This window comes from Rhincodon typus, chromosome 6 (genome assembly GCF_021869965.1).
Source record: "Rhincodon typus isolate 14 chromosome 6, sRhiTyp1.1, whole genome shotgun sequence".
NCBI classification, from domain to species: domain Eukaryota; kingdom Metazoa; phylum Chordata; class Chondrichthyes; order Orectolobiformes; family Rhincodontidae; genus Rhincodon; species Rhincodon typus.
In genome coordinates, this window is record NC_063337.1 from 24,807,480 (window position 1) to 24,809,937 (window position 2,458).

The window sequence follows — 2,458 nt, forward strand, 5'->3', positions numbered from 1 at the left end:
ATTTCTGAAGAAGGATCTCGGCCCGAAACGTCAGCCTTCCTGCTCCTCTGATGCTGCTTGGCCTGCTGTGTTCATCCAGCTCTACACCTTGTTATCTCAAACATAATACAGGCAGGCTTGAATGCATTTAACACGTTTCACAACTTCAGGATTCACAGTCACTTTACAGTCAATGAAGTATTTTTAACACCACGATTCCAAATACAGAAAACATTCAAGTGTTTAAGTACATGTTTGTAGTTTTGTGTATAAAGGGATTAGAAAAGTGCAGTGTTATTCTTTGGGTTCATGGTAATCCTTCATGGGACAGAAAAAAGTCATAGTCTAAACAGAACATAGTTTGGGGATTTAATAAACTATCAAGTCTTCATGTGACCCCCTCAAGCTGTGTCAATGATTGGGCTGATTTTACAGCTGTAGATCCACAGAAAACCAAGATATAGGCTCAGGACACAGATTTTCTAGCCACAGGAATGATGACCTATTTTCCACGCAACTTCAACCCATGACATTAGACACACCCAAACAATAAAAAAAAATGCTGATTTGCCAATTGCCGGCAAACTAATTTTGGAGGAATGGGCTTTCGTACTGCTGAACAGATGAATAGTGTTCTTTACCTTCAGGCTCCATGCTTCCCAAAGATTCATCTTTCCATTACGTCTTAACTGAAACAAATAGTACATTCTCAGTGAATTGCGATCTCCATTGTGAGTTTAATTGCTAATTTATATCTCTTAATGGGAAAAAGATTTGTACCTCATTTGGACAGGTCAAGTGTCATATTTCCAGTTGTTCGATTAGTGTTGGCTCATCATCAGTTTCCAGTCATTCAACTTACTTCAGGCAAAATCATTTAAAATACTGCCTTGAGATAGGTTGATTAACTGAACAGAATTACAGGCTTTTGCACAATTCCTTTTTCACCTACAGGATTGCACATGGGACTCATTATCACTAACACTAAGGTGCTGCAGCTTCACTGTGCCTATTAATTCTGCTCACTGATGCTGTCAGGCTCAATACTTCCTTCTGCATGACTTTTAATGAAGTCGGCAACATGCATTGTTTAAATAAAAATATTTAAATAATTGCTCATAGAACTTGAATTTATTATGATTATAATTAATTACTATCAGATAACATCTGCTCTTGATAATTGTAACCTATCAGAGTTAAAATTTGCACCAATGAATTGGCAATTCTAAGGCCTTAAGGCTCTGTAGTGGTATGCCTTGTAAACTGGTCATCAATAGGCCATTATGCACTTTTTAAAGATCAGAAACGTAATAATTTATTTTTTATTACAATCTGTCATCTTCTATTCATTAATTCATTATCACTATAGTAAGATGCAGTGTCAGTTATGGGTAACATTAATCATAATTGCATTGTATATTAATTACTTAACATATTGCTTTACTTGAGTATACTGCCTGCATTTAAGTTATGGAATTAGTAATGCAATCGTTCTAGATTTTTCTTATCTGTGACTATTTTGTGATCCATTTCAATCATAGGATGGATTCAAAAGCAGTTCTAGGTAGGATTGTCACAGTGTGGTCATGACACATATTCATGTCTGCATATTACGTTCAAGTGACACTCCCTGCTTTTAGACACTGGCCCTGAGTTCAAGCCTCAAGACGCATTGAAGACTGTAATCTTACTGAACACTTCACTGCAGTTCTGAAGGAATGCTACATTGTCAGTAATGCCGTCTATGAGTGGGGTTAAAGGGTTCTTTTTCAGGAGGAAGGAAGCAAAGGTACTATCGCCAAATTTGCAGTCAAAACAAAAATAAGTGGAAAGGCAAGTTGTGAGATGGATATGAACAGTTTACAGAGAGATATTGATAGATTAAGTTAATGGGGAAAATGTTGACAAATGGATAATGTGGTAAAATGTAAAGTTGTTCATTTTGGGAGGGAGAATGAAAGAACAGAGTATTATTTAAATAGAGAAAACTTGCAGAAAACTGCAACACAATGGGAGTTGGGGGTACTTGTGCATGAAACACAGAAAGCCAGCAGATGCAGCAGGTAATCGGGAAAGTCAATAGAACATTTGTCCCTATTACAAAGGGGTTAAAGTATAAATGTGGAGAAGTCTTACTGTAATTGTACAAGGTGCTGATGGAAACATATCTCTATGAGCAGTTTTGGTCTTCTTATTTAAAGAAAGATATTGTTTGGTTGGAGGCAATTCAGAGAAGGTTCACAAGGATGATCCCCAATATGGAGGGATTGTCTTATGAATGAAGACTAAACAGGTTGGGACTCTACTTACTGGATTTAGCAGAATGAGAGGTGATCTTTTTAAAACATGTAGGCTTCTCAAGGGGCTTGACAGGATAAATGCTGAAAGAAAATTTTCCCCTTATGGGAGAGTCCAGGACCAGAAGACGTAGTCTCAGAAAAAAAGGAGTGCCAATTTAAGACTGAGATGAGGAGGAATT